An 18,212-nucleotide genomic window follows, 5' to 3' on the forward strand; every position below is an offset into this window, starting at 1 on the left:
TCCAGCACATACTCTGAGATTAGTAAACAAATCTCCCTCCCTTATACCCCACGCATTTTTTAATTGCTGCTTCTAAGCTATATTTCAGCAGGGCTGTTTGTTATTTTGTCTTTTTAAGGGTGGGGACTCAGCTTCCTCTCACCCTCCTGGCTCTCACAGAGCTGAGCTTGCTGATTTTTAAAGTTCTAGGTGTTAAGCCTCACTAATTATAAGAACTCACAGAATTATGCTCCACTGGTTTTCAAAGCCAAATAATATGGAGACTTGTCTTCCCTGTGTGGGTTCCTGGGCTTGGGGTGCCTGGTGTGAGGATGTGTTTTTTCCTCTATTCATGCCCTCAGCATCTTTCTCTCCTGCAGACAGTCCTGTGGGTTAACTTGGCTCCTGACCACATCTCCTACTCTCTACATTTATCTTTGGAGAGTCTGTTCTACCAGTCTTTGAGTCATTTTCTGGGTTATTTATACTGATGTGGATGTTACCTAGTTGTAGCCATAAGATAAGGTGAGCTCAGGATCCTCCTACTCCATCTTTCTTCACTCCCAAAACAGGAGTTTATAATACTTTACATCCCTTCCTTGTCAGAAGCTCAAAGACAAGAAAACACACATAAAATCCTCTCATTGAACTTCTGAAATAAGAGTGTACATCCTATGGAAGTTTTATTACATGGAAAATTTGTGACAATTATCTAAATATATGGGAGATGGTCATAAAGAAGATAAAAATGTACTGATGATCTATATACCACATACCAAATTATATATTAAAAAGACTTCACTAGAATTAGCTTTACTAAAATAAGCTGTAGAATTAATGTTAAAAATATATAGTGGCTATGTTCATTTTGAAAGATAAAGAATATTTTTAAATTTGAATTTAAAGTGAATTTCCTATTCATGAAAATAAAAAGTGGCTCTGGTTTGAATCAAAATTAGCAAAGGAAAAACTAACTCAGTTCATTTACAAAGTGTAACTATCATTAGAATTATAAATATAAATATAATATCACCTCTAAAGTCTTTAGAGAACCTTATTTGTTGATACATGTAATATGGATACAAGCCTTAATCATAAAACTGTAACTCTATTATTTGAACTCTGAGCCCAAGTAAACAAACAAAATGGTAGATATTGTTTTATAATTTAAAAAAATATAGCTATAGAGTATACGGGCAAAAGTAATATCAAGAAATTATGTTCAAGAAATGTTATTGCCGGGGCACCTGGGTGGCTCAGTTGTTAAGTGTCTGCCTTTGGCCGAGGTCATGATCCCAGGGTCCTGGGATCGAGCCCTGCATCGGGCTCCCTGTTCGGCGGGAAACCTGCTTCTCCCTCTCCCACTCCCCCTGCTTGTGTTCCCTCTCTCGCTGTGTCTCTCTCTGTCAAATAAATAAATAAATCTTAAAAAAGAAAAAAAAGAAATGGTATTGCCAAATCATTATAAGCAAAATATGTACATCTACTCATAGACCATATCTTGTCACAAGTGAAACAACTTCTTTCCCAGGAAAATTCTCTTGTTTTTAGAAACAATTTTTCTGCCCTAACTTTAGTCTCAGTTCAAAAACATATATTAGAGAGTGTTATTTGAAAATTGTGTCACCTCCCAAAAATGTGTTTAAATCCTAATTCTTGACACCTGAATGTGAACTTGTTTGCAAATAGGGTCTTTGTAGATGTAATCAAGTTAAGATGAGGTCATACTGAATTATGGTGGGCTCTAATCTAATATGACTGTGTCCTTATAAAGAAGAGCCAAAGAGACGTAGAAACCCAGGGAGAAAACAGTGTGATGAGGGAGGCCGAGATTGAAGTAATGAGTTTATAAACCAAAGAATGCCAAGGATTGCCAGGCAACAACAGAAGCTAAGAGAAAGGCATCTAACAGATCCTTCCTTAGAGCCTTCAAAAGAGCATGGCCCTACAGACAACTTGATTTTGGACTGTTAGCTTCAAGAATTGTGAAAGAGTAATTCTTTAAAATTTGAGCCATCCAGTTCATGGTAATTTGTTACAGCACACCTAGTAAACTAAGACTTAAAGGTTAACAATAATTTTTTTTAACAACTACATTTTTAAACAGTGAACTTTTTTTAGGCTCTTTGTTTTTTTTTTATTTATTTAAATTTTGTTAGTTAACATGTAGTGCAATATTGGTCTCTGGAGTAGAATTCAGTGATTCATCACTTACATAAGACAAGTGCCCTCTTTAACACCCATCCACCCATCTAGCCCATCCCTCATCTACCTCCCTCCAACAACCCTCCATTTGTTCTCTGTCATTAAGAGTCATTTATGAGAGCGCCTGGGTGGCTCAGTTGGTTAAGCGACTGCCTTCGGCTCAGGTCATGATCCTGGAGTCCCGGGATCGAGTCCCGCATCGGGCTCCCTGCTCGGCGGGGAGTCTGCTTCTCCCTCTGACCCTCCTCCCTCTCATGCTCTCTGTCTCTCATTCTCTCTGTCTCAAATAAATAAAAAAAAAAAAATAAAAAAAAAAAAGTCATTTATGAAAAAAAAAAAAGAGTCTCTTATGGCTTGGGGCGCCTGGGTGGCTCAGTCAGTTAAGCATCTGCCTTTGATTCAAGTCATGATCCCAGAGTCCTAGGATCAAGCCCCATATCAGGCTCCCTGCTCAGTGGGGAGTCTGCTTCTTCTCTCCCTCTGGCCCTCCCCCCCATCTCAAATGAATAAATAAAGTCTTTTTTTTTTTTAAAAAAGGAAAGAAAACAGTGAACATATGGAAAGGAGTAGAGGAACAAAAGAGAGAGGGAAACAAACCATAAGTGACCCTTTTTTTTTTTAAGATTTTATTTATTTATTTGAGATAGAGAGAGCAGGAGCGAGGGGGAGGGGCAGAGGGAGAAGGAAAAGCAGACTCCCCGCTGAGCAGAGAGCCTGACATGCAGCTTGATCCTAGGACTCTGGGATCATGACCTGAATCAAAGGCAGATGCTTAACTGACTGAACCAACCACGTGCCCCCATCTGTTTTCTTTCTTAAACTCCACATATGAGTGAGATCAGATGGTACTTGTCTTCTCTGACTGACTTATTCCACTTAGCATAATATATTCTAGTTCTATCACATTGGTGAAAATGGGAAGATTTCATTCTTTTTGATGGCTGAATAATATTCCATTGTGTATATGTGTGTGTGTGTATACACACACACACACACATATATATATATATATATACACACATATACATATATATATACCACAACTTCTTTATCCATTCATCAGTCGATGGACATTTGGGCTCTCTCCATAGTTTGGCTACTGTTGATAATGCTGCTATCAACAGCAGGGTGCATGTATCCCTTTGAATCTAAATAGTGATTTTTTTTATAAATTGCATTTTCACATGTTTCAACATAAACTGTTTGTCGGGAAAATTCAATGAATAAAATTTAGTAGCAGTATGACAACAAAATGATATAAAAGATATTTGGCATGAGTATAATGGACAAATTCATTATTTCTTTTGTAAGAGTTGAGCTGGCCACTAGGAAACCTGTTTTCAATCATTTTACAAAAAGTAGAATAACTATATCACCTATTTATTGAATTATGCTCTAGGCAAGTGCTAAATACCTAAGATATTTACTTAAAAGATGTACAAATTGGGAGTCAAAGAGAACCAGTAATTTGTCTAAGGTCACAAAGTTGGTAGGTGTGGCAGAGTTGTGGTTGATTAGTCTTTTTTTTTTTTTTTTTTTAAGATTTTATTTATTTAGGGATGCCTGGGTGGCTCAGTCGGTTAAGCGGCTGCCTTCGGCCCAGGTCATGATCCCAGGGTCCTGGGATGGAGTCCCACATCCGGCTCCTTGCTCAGCAAGGAGCCTGCTTCTCCCTCTCTCTCCCTCTGCTTGTGGTGCTCTCCGTCAAATAAATAAAAAATCTTAAAAAAAAAAAAAAGATTTTATTTATTTATTTGACAGAGAGAGACAAAGCGAGAGGGAACACAAGTAGGGGGAGTGGGAGAGGGAAAGCAGACTCCCCGCTGAGCAGGGAGCCCGATGCGGGGCTCGATCCCAGGACCCTGGGACCATGACCTGAGCTGAAGGCAGACGCTAAACAACTGAGCCACCCAGGTGCCCCAACCACTGATTAGTCAGTCTTAATATGTTCTTTGAATTTGTGTTTTTATATAGCAGACTTGTAAGTCATACCTGGTATGTTTTAATTGCCTTTCTAAGTACTAAAAGTTTTAGTACTTAGAATGTACTTAGAATGACCTGGTCATAAACAGAATGCAATTCAAAGAGAACAAAGGGCTGGTTCTTAATATAAGGTGGAAGAAATATAAATTAGAGCTATCTGACATAAGATACATTGCTGTGGTTGAAGAATAACTTAAGATCAAAATAGGATATGTGAATGAGTTAAAAAAGGAAATATTAGAGAAAAAAGTTTGACAAAATAGGTTGCTCATGGAGAAGCACTGTTTATAGAAACTATTTCTATTAATTTAGCAATGGTCAATTTTAAGTATTTCCTTTTTTTAAAAAATTATTTATTTTAGAAAGAGAAAGCACACGAGTGGGAGGAGGGGCAGAGGGAGAGGGAGAGAGAGAATCTCCAGCAGACTGCCCGTTGAGCACAGAGCCCACCACGGGGCTCAATCCCACAATCCCGAGATCATGACCTGAGCATAAATCAAGAGCCGACACCCAACTGATTGAGCTACCCAGGCGCCCCATTAAAATTTTTCTTAAAATAGTGAAGTTGATTATATTAAACTAAGAAAAGATTTAAATCGTGATTAAAGTATAAGAACACCTGTTTTAGAAACGATTACTACAACTGCGCAAAGGGTTACTAGAAAGAACTTCCTAATCCCGAGAGCTGTTACACTAGATTGGTTTGCTGAAGGAAGTAGTGGAAACTATTTCTTTAAAGATCCTTAGGAACAGAAGGCATACATTACCAGCAGCTCAGAAAGGGTTAGGTGTGTCTCTGCCAGAAGGCAGCCAGTGGATAACCACTCTTGGTTCTATAAAGACCAGTGACTGCATAATAATGCTATTCTTCTAACAGTGAGGCAAGGGCAACACAGCTGCTTTTTCCTTTCTTTGGTGATCAGGATTTGCTTTCCAAAAAGTTCCAGAATAATTTGAATGTAATTAGATGAAATTTTCCCCAACAGAAAAGCAAGAATTAATTTTGACTCTAGTTACTGAAAGAAAACTCAGAAGCTCTACACTGGGCTTTTTAAACATTTATGTTCTCCTTTACTTGGAAAAGTGTTCCTCTATGTACAACTTAAAAAGCAGACTCGTTTGCTAGATGACCTTAGGCCTATGAGTTGAAGTAATACTAAATAAAAAATTGTGAGCACATCTACAGTTTCTTTATTTGTATAAAATCCTTTGAAAAATTCAATTTTTGTGCATTCTACTTAAATTTTTATGAGTTTATTTTTATTTCATTTTATATTCATCTACTTAAGTCTTTATATTTCATGAAGGTGGAGAAGGCAGACTCCTTATATTTATAATTTTTTCTTTAAAATACGGCCAATTTCTTTCCAAGCAAACTTTCCCTTTAACTGGTAATGTAATTAATTTCAATTTTGAAGACGGCACTGTGGTCCACATCCTTGGCTGACTGTTCTTCCAAGAGTAATAAGAGCTGCTGGAAAAGGAACTAAAAGTTCCATGAGTTCTTTTGATGCAGGATTCTTACAAAATATAAAGCTGTGAGGAATGTAAACGGATTACTTCCCAAGATTTTGGAGCACTTCAGAATAGTTGTTAAAAATAAGTGAGAAAAAAATGCTGGAATTAAACAAAAAAATTTCATAAACGGTGTGGATAATCCCAAAATAAATAGAAAATAATTCTAACTTCCCAAACTATTTAGTATTTGTATTTAGATGATTATGTGTCCAAGATGGATATAAACGGCACTGCTTTCAAACATGGGTACTTAATTTCTGTTATTTAAATTTTTATTTTGTATTTAAGGATTTAATGCAGCTCTATACTATGAAATACAATATGCAAAAAGAGCTTAATGTAGCTTTTGACATGCAATAATGCTCAAGAAAAAAGAAAAGGAAGAGAGAAATAGCTTAGCTATAGAGAAATAGCTATATTAGCTATGCTTAATATATAAAATTTCTGTATTAAAGAACACTGTTTTTCTTCATTAAAATGCAAGATAATACTACCTGTTTCTACATACTTAACAACAGAAAACTCATAATATAAATATTTCATTGCTTGCCTCCAAGAAACTGTTGACATCCTCTGTGGCCATCTGCCAAGGTGGTCATTACTTTGTGTGTGATGGAATTAGAGAAGTATCAGGGTTCTATGGATTGATGAAAGAAAATATTCTGTGCTCTTGGCTTCTGGTATTTATTTCCTTGGTCCTGTTAAAAAGGAAAGAAGAGTGAACTTACCAAGTCTGAACAGATAGCCAGTTATTCTGTATTTCTTTAGATTCACATTTCAGGACATTTTGAGAGTTTTACGAGTTCTCATTAAGAATCATAGAATTTTAGCCTTACACACAAGACTTGCTAAATTCAAGAATGCAGTAAGAAAGAGCTATGTCAATCAGATGATTCAATCCCCACACTTTTCACTATAGGAAACTGAAATCCAGAGAGGTTAAACAACTCAACCAAAGTTACATTAGTGGCAGAGCTAGCATGAGAAAACAGTTCTTATTACTCCCAGTTCAAGGCTTTTTCATCTGGTTGTCTCTCAACAGGTACAAGAGAAGAATCTTTTTTTTAAGATTTATATATTTTGAGAGAGAGAGAAAGAGAGCATGAGCAGAGGGAGAAAATCTTTCAAGCAGACCCTGCCAAACAAGGAGCCCGACATGGAGCTCAATCCCACAACCCATGAGATCATGACCTGAGCCAAAACCAAGAGTTGAACGTTTAACCAACTGAGCCACCCAAGTACCCCAAGAGAAGAATCTTTGGAAGAGGAAGGGAGACTGGGAAAAGCATTATCATGACCAAGCTAACTTCTCAGCCTTAATGCTTAGTGAAAATTCTAGAAACAAACAAAAAACACAATAGTTTAATGATATTTAGATTAATTCATAGCACAGGACTTGCTCAAATAAATATTTTATTAAAGCATGACTAAGATATTGTTTTGTTAATAAAATAAAATTTCACCATTAAATTTCTGAATTTCACCCACAGCCATGGTCATTTATTTTTCTAAATCCTTACTACTGTAACAATCTATCATCCACATAGCAAAAGAATGGTATTTTTATTAGAGTAACAGAGTGACATTTTTAAAAAGAAAATTGGACTTTAGACTGCCTTGCTCAAAACTCTCCAAAGATTTCCCATAGCAGTTAGGATAAAGTCTTACCCTATGTGACATGATTGGGTCTCTGTTTACCCGTCAGCCTATCTCACCACTTTTCCCTTGTTTGGTACTCTACAGCCTTAGTGGCCTTCTTGTTCTTCCTCAAATATGCTAGGCACACTTTTGGTTTATGCCTTTGGCCTTGGTCTTCCCTCAGACTGGAACACTTTTCCCCAGGTAGCCACATGTTTGTCCCAATAACTGAAACACTCTTTTCTTTTCCTCTGAGAGCTCCATTGCCTGTTTCAAGAATCTGCTCAAAAGTCACTTCCCAGAGAGGCCTTCTCTTACTATGTAACCAAGCAACCTCCACTCTCAACCCCCATTCTTTATACCCATACCTGCTTCATTTTCATTCATGGTATTTATAATTTCTAAATGTTATATAGCCCAACACAATCCTTATAGTGACCAGATGTGTTTCGGAATTAAGTATTATTTGAGTTTTTAAAGGCAATATGGTACATGTACTGTAATTATGTAACATGCTCCTCTTCCCTCTGTATCTGAGAGGTCTAGTAGGTTAATACATCTACAGGAAAACATATATTCATTCTAAGTGGGATTTTTTAAAAAGGCAATAAATAGCCTCATATCACTTTTATTACTAAACGAGGTAAGATTAGGTCAGGTTTTACCACGATATGAATTACAAACACTTTCAATTTCAGAGTTTTTTGATTTTGGAATTGCACAAAAGATATTATGGAATATCCTACCTATTGTTTGTGGAATATTCTACATATTAATTTGTGTATTGCCTGTCTCTCCTGTATGTTTGTGTCCCATCACACACAAAGGAATGACCACTTGGTATGCTCACCAGACCAAGGATTATTTTTTTTTGCTGTATGCCCAGTGCCTAACAGATAAGCATTCAATCAGTATTTGCTTCTGTAAGGACTCGTTGTTTTTGCTTTTTACATTGTAAGTAAATCCTACCCTATAATATAGTTCTTCTCAATTGAAGGAATAGTAAGAAAGCATTTTAAAAGCTTCTTAAAATTATTTCTTCTTTTAAGGTTCACTAAAAGAAAAAAAAACATGATAAATGGCATTTCGATAAAACTATAGGAAACAACACCTGGGCTGTGTGATACAGTGAGCTAGAATTCCACAGATCTAGGTTTGCCCTTCTCTGCATTCTCATTTTCTATTTAGTTCCTTATCTATCAGTCATCCATCCATCTTTATCCATCTAGCTCTTTCTCTTTCATTTGGATATCTCACCATTCTTGGCCCAATGCATTATCTGTAAAACAAGAGGACTGAACTCAGTGGTCTTTAGCAGTTCTATGATTCCACTTAACAGTTAAATAATTGAGGTAGTAATCACTCTGACTATCCCAGAAGTTGGCTTACCAATCTGAGAGACACATATTCTTGCTCATCTAATCATAGTAACAAAAATAGAGACTAGTTTTAAATTAAATTTAGCATGTGTGTTCAATGCCAAGGAAATGACACATGTCCCAAATATGTATTTTATGTAACATATATACAACACTGAACTTTTGTGTGAGTTTCTGCATAAGAGTATGCCCAATAATAATAAATATTTATCGAGCATTTACTCTGTGCCAGGCACTATTTTAAGGTCTTTACGTATATTGAACTTATAATAATTGTATTAGATAAGTAGTAATTTTACCCACTGTGGTAAATTGGATCATGTTCTTTTTCCCTAGCACACCTCCATGGAAGGTATATGGAAGAGGTATTTATGTATATACCTCTGCTTTGTGACTTTGGGCCTAGATTTGCTTTGACCAACAGAGTAAGAAGACATCATGCAAACAGCCTTGAAATATGCTTGTGCAGTTGCACTTCTTCCCTTGTTATCTTGTTTTTTTTTTAAGTAGGCTCCATGCCTTGTGCAGAGCCTAATGTTGGGCTTGAACTCACAACCCTGACATCAAGACCTGAGACCTGAGCTGAGATCAAGAGTCTGACGCTTAACTGACTGAGCCACCCAGGTGCTCCTCTTGCTTTTTAATCTGAGGGAAAAAAAATGCTTTAGTTAGCTCCAAGGAAAATGAGACATTTGGCTCAGACTTAGACCTATCCTCCACTTGGAACCATGTCCACTTGAGGCCAGCCTGGATCATACCTACTTCAACTTACCCACAGACTCCTGAGCAAAAACTAGAAGCTTATTGTGGTATGCCAGTGAGATTTTATGGTTTGTACTACAGCGAAAGCTCACTGATAAACTTATTTTTTACAGACAATAAAAACGAAGGGCAGAGACTGAGTGGTTTATCCAGTCTTTCACAGTTAATTAAGTGATACGGGATATGAAGCCCTGCAAGCCTGGCTCAAGGGCCACTCTCTTAACATCTATGCCATAATGCCGTGACATTATACTGGCTGTATTATATGATATTAAGCCATTTATTAATATAGCAGCAGGTAGTTTGGCACAGATTAAAATTCATAATTATAAAGGTAGTCTAGCTATCAATAGACAAAGTTGTCTTGCAGTGAAATGTTTCTTTTGGAAAAATTAGTAAGTATAAAATAAATGTACTATTTCCTAGAAGCAGATTAATAAGACTAGATAGCTCTCGAGGTGGCTTTCTAGCTCATCCTGCTAGCATACAGTAGCCCGTAGCGCTGATATCTCTACTGCACAATTCCACTATCTGACCCTGGCTGACTAATTCAGGCATGCATCTGTGATTCAAGCTGGGTCAGCTGGGTTTCTCTTCTGGTATTTTGAAATTTGGACTGATCACTGGGAGCCACCGTTAATGGCCTTATACTGGAGAAAGTTGAGTATATTCCTGTTACGTTCTTTCCCACCTGTCAATTCTATGATGGTATCTTTCCAGACAAATGTGCTTTTTGAGTAAGCTTACTAAAACCTATTTTTGTTGCAACCAAAAGAAATTTAGCAAAATAGATTTTTTTAAAAATCCATTGTTTTTATTATAATTTAGAAGTGCAAAGATTTCTTAAAGAAGAGACCTGGCAAAGCTTGCATTTGTTTTACATTCTATCAAAGTAATTTTGCAATTTATAGTTATGGATCGTGTGTTTCCTAATAACTAGTTAGAAATCCTTCCATATTTTAAGAGCCAGCACCATGGACTGTTTGTGAATAGAACTACATTTCAGTAAAGTTGAATAAAGTCAATTTTTCTTTGCAGTCCTATGTGTTTTATTCTATGCATTTAAAAACATTTTGTTTACAATGAGCTTTCTATATTCCTTTTGGTAACAAAAAGCAAGTAAACATATGGGATTATTTTCATCACTAATTCAACCCAGAAACTATACATGAAACCCAAATATATTCCAGACATTGTTTTGGGTCCTGTGGATACGGCAAGTACAAAATAGTCTCTGCTCTCACAGAATAGTATGTGGAATATAATTTGAAAATTTCATAGTACTACTAGTAATTAACCTGATAGATCTATACAATAAAAAGATAAAAGTAGCTTAAAAGTGTGAAAGTACGGAGGCAAAATGCGTGAAGAAAATTTATGTGCAATCTTTAATCTATTCCTAGACCAAAGAGGGATATATCAGCATAGGGAGCTCTGTCCGAAATCATATGTAAGAGTAAATAAAAAGTGTAACCACCACCACAGTGGCATATTTATGTGACACTTTTTACTTTACCAGTGATTTTCATATCTCAGTGATTTCATGTATTACAACATGACCTCTTAATACTTCCTTGAGATGAGCAAGTGAGAAAATGGAGCCTCAGAAGTTTGAGAAACCTGACCACTATGAGCAGTGGTAGAACGAGGGCTACTGTCTGGTTTCCAAGTCTCCCAGTTTTATTTCCATTACATCACATTACATCATCTTTACAAAAGACAATTCATTTCACAGCAGGCAGGGATGAGGATTTTTTTATTTACTTCTATGAGATACTTGTGGAGTGGGACTGAGAAGCAACATTATTGGAGTCACACACAAGCTGCTGGTGACAAACTGAACATCTTTTGTCATCAGGCATATGCTCAAATTAGTAAGAACTCTGGGATGGTGTGATAGACTTGATAGTGGAGAAGCTTACGAGTTCATTACTTACAGCAGATTTTCTTAACTGGCGGATTTAACCATTTACAACAGAAGCTAGCAAACTTCAGCATGTAAAACAAATCTAGCCTGACACCTGTTTTTGTATGACCCATGAGCCAAGAATGGTATTTACATTTTTAAATGGTTCAAAGCAACAAAAGAAAAAAAATTCTATGACATCTGAAAATGACATAAAATTTAAATTTCAGTGCCCATAATTACAGCTGGAGCACAGCCGTACTCATTTGTTTATGTATTGCTCATGGCTACTTTCACACCTTAGTAACATAGCTGTGCAGAGCCAGAGACATGCTGGCCTGTGGAGCCTAAAATATTTACTACTGACCTTTTACAGAAAAAACTTATTGACCCCCATCTAGAAAATCACAGTTTTCCGAGGAGTTCATAATGTTAACAGCAGTAATGACATCTATTTAAACTTGTAATTAAAAAAATCAATAACTGCATAGTTAACTATTTCTTCCCCTTAAGAGCATCCAAGGCATATGAGTGAATGACTATTATAGGGACCTTAGAAGCATGCTTCTTTCTAAGCCACTCATATATTCACATGGATGACCTCCTTGACATCATGGTGTTTGTGATTATTATAGAAGTTTAAATTGTTCAGCTCTCAGTCCTACCTTTTGAAGCTTATTGTCACATAGATTGCTGGTTAAAGATAGCAAGCACAAAGAACTTTTGGTGGCATATAATTAATGAGAAGCATAAAATTACTATGAAGCTTATAAATTTGCGTTAGGACAACCATCACCAAACCTGTAAACTGCACTTATCTAATCAAAAGGAACTCCTAAAAGTCTCAAATACTTTTAAAAAGTCATAACTAAAAAGAATATGGTCCTATCCTTAATTTTCTTGAGCAGCATTTTCTTATTTAGAAATTAAAACCAGCTGATTTCAAAAGCATAGAGGATGAAGAACTCTGAAAGATGAGATCATAAAAGCAGTTTGGCACCTACTTTTGATGCTGTAACTTAGAGTTTTCAGTATACATTTAAATACTCATTTGGCCACAAAGTCAAGTATTATTTAAAATATTGTCATAATTTTAAATTTACTATTGTCAAATCATTTTCTCTCCACATAATTGAAGATAAATTAAATAGCACTTACGAGCAGTGAAACAACTTGAATGTCTTTATTATGTATAATAAATATTAATTTACAGGGGCATCTGGGTGGCTCAGTCTGTTAAGCATCTGCCTTTGGCTCAGGTCATGAACCCAGGGTCCTAGATCGAGCCCGGCATTGGGCTCCCTGCTTAGCAGGAAGTCTGCTTCTCCTTCTCTCACTGACTCTCCCCCGCCCTCCCACTCATGCTCTCTTTCTCTCTCTCAAATAAAAAAAATAAAATCTTTTTTTTTTTTTTTTTAGAGTCAGACGCTTAACCGACTGAGCCACCCAGGCACCTCTAAAATAAATTTTATGATATAATTTTTAACAATATAGTTTAAGTGATAATGTTTATTCACTCTACTCATTCATTCATTATTCCTTCAGCAAACAGATGAGCACAAACTCTTTGCCAGCTACTGTAGAAAAAAGTCAAGAAATAAATGACAGTTCTTGCTTTCAAGGAATTTGCAGGACAGTGGCTGGAAAATAGACAAGTCTACAGAAAGTTAAAATGTAGTTTGATTAAAATTCTCTAATTGATGTAAGGTAAGCTGCTGATAGATGTAAAGAAACTGCTATATTATAATCTAGAACAAAAATGAATTCGCTTCTCAACATGGCGCAGTTTACATCATTGAGCTGAACGTGTTGCAGCTAGAAATACTCAAGAACCAGCTGAACCAGGAAGTGAAGTTCTTGCCCACATCCATTGCCCAGCCCAGAGTGGTACAGACCAAGTATGTGGAAGCCAAGGAATGTCTGAACATGCTGAATAAGAACAAGGGGAAAGAATTACTCATCCCATGATGAGTTCTATGTATGTCCCTGGGAAACTACATGATGTAGCACATGTACTCATGGAGTGGGAACAGACTACTATGTAGAAAAGACAGCTGAAGATGCCAAGGACTTTTTCAGGAAGAAGATAGACTTCCTCAACAGGCAAATGGAGAAAATCCAGCCAGTTATGCGCAGAAGCATGCCGTGAAACAGGCTTGCATGGAGATAATGAGCCAGAAGATTCAGCAGCTCACGGCCCTGGGGGCAACTCAGGCTACTGCCAAGGCCTGAGAGCTTGTTTCAGAAATGGGGCGGAGGGACCCTGCTTCAGAAGCCTGTGACTTTGTGGGCGTGGCTTCTTGGGGTCAGGGAAGAGAAGGGTCTTGTGTTTAATGCTAATAAGTGTGCTAGCTAGGAGGAAAAAAATGAACTCAGTACCTAGAGGTAAGAACAGAAAAGAGAGAATGAAGTAAGAGGTATTAATAAGGTAGAATCATTGGGCATACTGACCAATTAGATGAGGAAAGTAAGACAAAGATTTAAAATTATTGCCAATAACAATGTCCTTTATTTAGAAATATATAAAGAAAGAAAGAAGGTCCAGTGAATGCTTACGCAGAAAAAAGGATAAATTGAAAAGTCTCTACAAATGACCAAATTCTCCTTCTCTCTTAATTTCCAGATACTACAGACAATCCCTCATCCAAAATTTTTGGAGCCAGATGCATTTTGGAATTAAGAAGTTTTTAGAATTTTGAAAGGCAAGCTTAAATCTCTTACAACTATCAAACAGACACGCAAAAGCCTTTTTTAAAACACCAATTTTTAATGTCTAAAACACATCAAAGACTGCTCAGTACCAAACTATAATTTCAGGCTTTTTGTCACTGAAGATTAATAACTGATTCAAAAAGAATGGTCTCTCATGAACTGATGAATAGATACACAAAATGTAATATAATCCATACAATGGAATGTTATTTGGCCATAAAAAGGAATGACATTCTGACACATGCTACAAGATGGATGAACCTTGAAAACATTATTCCACGTGAAAGACAGACACAAAAACCCACATACTGTATGATTCTATGTATAAATGTCCAGAATCGGCAAATCCATAGTGACAAAAAGATTAGTGGTTGCCAGGGACTTGGAGTAGAGGGGAATGGAGAGTGACTGCTAAAGGGTGTAGGGTTTTTTCCTGGGGTGGTGAAAATGTTCTGAAAGTAGATAGTGGTGACTGATGTACAACACTGTAAATATACAGAAAAGAACCAAACAGTACAATTTAAAATTGTGAATTGTATAGCATATGAATCATATCTCAATAATGCTATCATTAAATTTTTTTCTTTAAAAAAAAGAAGGAATTCATTTTTATCAGATAATCTTCTGCTTCTAAAGTATTTAAAATAAGCTGCCAAGATACTAGGGGAAATATTTCTGTTCATGACTGTGAATAACTACATTGATCTTATAAGATATACCTAAAGGAAAATAGTTGTATATTTCTTCAGATATTTCACATTTAAAAATCTAAACATACATAAATAAGTCTAAACATGGAACACACATAATTAGTATAGATAAGAAAAGAAATTTAGGGAAAGAATCAAACAATAGAATAAGGCTGGGCTAGACTATAGTATGTCCTTATCGCAATGCTGAAAATAGTTATAGAAAGTTAATCTGGCAATTTTCTCCTTAAATCTAAAGTCCAATTTCTTTTAATTCCAATTTAAGTTAGAGAATGTTTATAAGATTCACCAATATAAGATTGGTGAACAATGGCTTTTGGAAACGAGAAAATTTAAAATTGAATATTTAACCAGAAAAATGAAAGAATGAAGAAACTAGAATCTGTCTGCATTTGAACAACATTAAGTTTTAGCTTATAAAAGATGAATTATAGAAGAAAAAAGAAAAAGAAAGCAAAGAGAAGGCAAAATCCACCAAAATCTATGTTCATTTATTTGGGTTCCTGAACTTGATGATCATCTTGCACTGAAGATGTTACTCACTAGAACACATAAATTGGCTTGATGACTAGGGTATTAAGATCTACTAAATGTTCCCTTCCAGTAGCATATCACAGTTAGTTAACAAAGAGTAAAAAGAGAGATTTTCTTCAGTAGATTAGGAAAAGCTACACTGATCTTATACTGCATAGTTTTCTCTTGTATATATACATATATACACATTTGTATACATGTATATATTTATACATATAAAAGGAAATAACTAAAAAATTTTTAGAATATAAATAATAAAACACAGGTACAACTGAAAATTTATTTAAAAACCCTGAATATATGTAGCAAGAAACCAACACACTTTCTTTGATATTCCTAGAAAATAAATTTTAACAGGATAAAATTCATACCCAATTACCAGTGTTTATTTAGTCATCTAAATTATTTTTTATAACTTATGTGTTTTATTCACATTCAATAATATAAGTAGAATGGATAAGCTTCAATTTATAAATACAACATGATACCATGATTACTAGATTCTGTTATATAACCATGAGCTAAATTCAAGCTGCTCCCAATATTTATCCCAGTATGTGGTATTCACAATATTAAAATTTCTTTTTTGTTTTGTCCTTTTAAGATTACAATATAAGTTTAATGTTATGAAAATATTTAATAAGATAAAGTATAAAATATAATTGGATCTAGGTAATTTAGCAAAATGTGAGCCTCCCATTTTATAAAACCTGCTATTTCTTGAATAGTCTGTGTAAAATAATACGGCATGTTTGAAGTATTAGAAAAAAATAATTCAGCAGTCTTTCATAAATTGTATACTCTTAACATTGGAGATAGAAAGGAATAATGGGAAGGGAACATATACGTTAAGATAATGTAGCAGTAGCAACTGATTTGTATAAAAATCAGTCTGTAGGTCTTATTTAGGATGAAGAAATTCAGCTAATGCTTGCAGTTGGAAATAAGTAGTTTCATGGCTTTACTTTTCTTTTTTGAAATGAAAATGATATTAATATCTATTATATAACATAAAGACACTGTGATCAAATAGTACTTATTAAGCTTCTTAAATAAAGTCCAAACTAGAATTTTAGTTGGAACTGAAAAAGCAATAAAAAACTAATGCCTTCCATTAGAGTCAGATGCTCAACCCACTGAGCCACCAGGAGCCTCTATATTTTTATTACTAAGTAATATGTGAAACTAAAAATCTCAAACAGCATAAGAATATATATAATTAAGTGGTCATGTGCAGCAAATTCAGCTATATGGACTACTATGTCACCACAATCAGTTTTAGAAGGTGATAGAAAAAAACTATGCATTCATGGTAAAATCAAATGAAGTTGCATTATATTAGGCTAATACCAATTAAAAGATAGAAGTAATAAGAAGGGTTAAAATCACATTTCGATTTGGAAAAATTTTGTATTAAATATAAAGATGTTTAATAAATCCCCATACAGAAACATAACTGGAGACACTTAATTAAAATTCAATTTGCCTCAAATAAACTCTTTTACTATAATTTATAGAATACAGGCACATGGTGACACTATTTCTATTAATTTTATAATTCATGGAAATATTTGCTTTGTTATTAAGAGCTTAGTTTGAGAGTTTCAAAGAAAAATAAGAGAAAAGTTGGGGAATGAAGACTCATATAAGTGACAAACAGGCAAAAAGAATCTATAAAAATAGTTGTAATAGTCAAATGATCTTTACGAGTAACTTAAAAAAAGATAACTAAAAATGTTGAGTAAGAATTAGGTATGTGGCAAGATCACAAAATTATTTCTAGTCACACATTTCACCTGGAAGAAATGAAGAGTCTTATAATTTAAGCCTATTAATGTAGCTATCAGGGTAAAGCAAAAACACAGTATACTGCCCTTATTTTATGTTTTCAAAATTGTATGACAAGCAAGCTATATTAAAATCAATTGATTAATTAACTAATTAATGTGGAATAATGAAAGCAAAATTCTACCTTCTCCATTCTCCATTACAGAATATTTTCAAGTCCTATACATACGAATATAAAGTATAACTGGGTATTATAAAGAAAAATTAACAGATCTGTACAACGGAAAAGAAGGTCAGACCAACCAAAGTATATACCATATGTATTTTTACCTTATATCACCTTTCCTTCTGCTATGCTTTTCCACTGCCTATCTCATTGTCATATTTTAAGACTTAACCCAAGCCCCAAATTTTCCATAAAGTCCATCCTAATCACTCCAGCTCATAGTTCTCTCCACTTTCTCTAGACTCTTGGTTAAGAGTACCACATACTTAAAAATCATGAGATAGAATGACAATTATTCCTATCACAGAGATATACCATAATTCATTTTAAAAATAACTTTTTAAATTAAAGAAATTTATGATCAATATAATTCAAAGTGCATAGAAGGATATGAAGTGAAAAAAAAAAGGCCCCAATCTTCTTGCCACAGATAAACACCACCAATAATTTTTTACGTGTCTCATTTTACAAATTTTATATACCTCTTAGAAACTCTTGGGAACAAATTATTTAAGAATTTGTGGAGTTTTTCAGATTTAGAAAGGTAATCTGATGCATTTACTGCATTTTACCTAACACCAGCCAATGGTATCTAGGCAGCATCTCACAATAAAATACATTAATATTTCTGGAGTGAATTTTCACACTTTGATTTAAATATAAAACATAAACAATTTCACATATTTGCAATAAAATAGCTTTTATTTTTTTTCCTCAGAGGATGTCTTTTTTCCTCCAACTTCATTGAGGTATAATTGACATATAAGACTATTAACTTCGGGGGGCGGAGCAAGATGGCGGAGGAGTAGGAGACCTGGATTTCCTCTCCTCTCAGGAATTCAGCTGGATAGGGATCAAACCATTCTGAACAC

At 35.0% G+C, this 18,212-nt stretch overlaps 1 protein-coding gene and 1 pseudogene across 6 annotated transcripts in view; one reads left to right on the forward strand and one right to left on the reverse strand.

Moving 5' to 3' along the window:
• The window catches only part of MBD5 (methyl-CpG binding domain protein 5), a 433,945-nt gene that overhangs the window by 220,709 nt on the left and 195,024 nt on the right, over positions 1-18,212 (reverse strand). For 5 of the 6 annotated variants that reach the window (XM_081814477.1, XM_081814474.1, XM_081814482.1 and 2 more), the window contains exon 3: positions 6,236-6,383. The exons of the other annotated variant lie outside the window; for it this stretch is intronic. The gene's annotated coding sequence lies outside the window, so the exon portion shown is untranslated. The remainder of the gene's footprint in view (positions 1-6,235; positions 6,384-18,212) is intronic. 6 annotated transcript variants of the gene reach the window in all.
• On the forward strand, positions 10,633-13,670 carry LOC102728873 (prefoldin subunit 5 pseudogene; annotated as a pseudogene).

This window comes from Leptonychotes weddellii, chromosome 3, assembly GCF_054177405.1.
Source record: "Leptonychotes weddellii isolate Sample4059 chromosome 3, ASM5417740v2, whole genome shotgun sequence".
In the NCBI taxonomy this organism is placed as follows: Eukaryota; Metazoa; Chordata; class Mammalia; order Carnivora; family Phocidae; genus Leptonychotes; species Leptonychotes weddellii.